Source organism: Trypanosoma theileri (assembly GCF_002087225.1).
Source record: "Trypanosoma theileri isolate Edinburgh chromosome Unknown TM35_Tth_55_V1, whole genome shotgun sequence".
Lineage (NCBI taxonomy): Eukaryota > Euglenozoa > Kinetoplastea > Trypanosomatida > Trypanosomatidae > Trypanosoma > Trypanosoma theileri.
This window is the reverse complement of record NW_021639897.1, coordinates 15323-15709: the sequence shown is the minus strand read 5'-3', so window position 1 is coordinate 15709 and position 387 is coordinate 15323.

The window sequence follows — 387 nt, the reverse complement described above, 5'->3', positions numbered from 1 at the left end:
CATCTGCCGCCACGCAAACAGAGGCAACACTCATAATTAGAGCCAGAAAATACAATACACGTCGCACCTGCATCTTGAGAAAGAAATATTCTTTTAGTTCTTTGTGGGTAGTTAACCTGGACGAAGAAAAAGAAATCGTACAGAAAACAAAACAACGAAATAGAGAAACACAAACAGATGAAGAAAAAAGAATAGAAAAATAAACAGAAGTCATAAGAAAAACACAAACAAATCAACATAAACAATAAAGAAAAATTTATAGTGGTAACTTGGACAAATAAAAAGCAAAACAAAAAAAAAGAAATTAAGAGCAAGACCAACGTATCCAGTAACCACACAAACCACGACGAACACCAGTCATGCTTGAAATAATTTGCAATTAAGAAT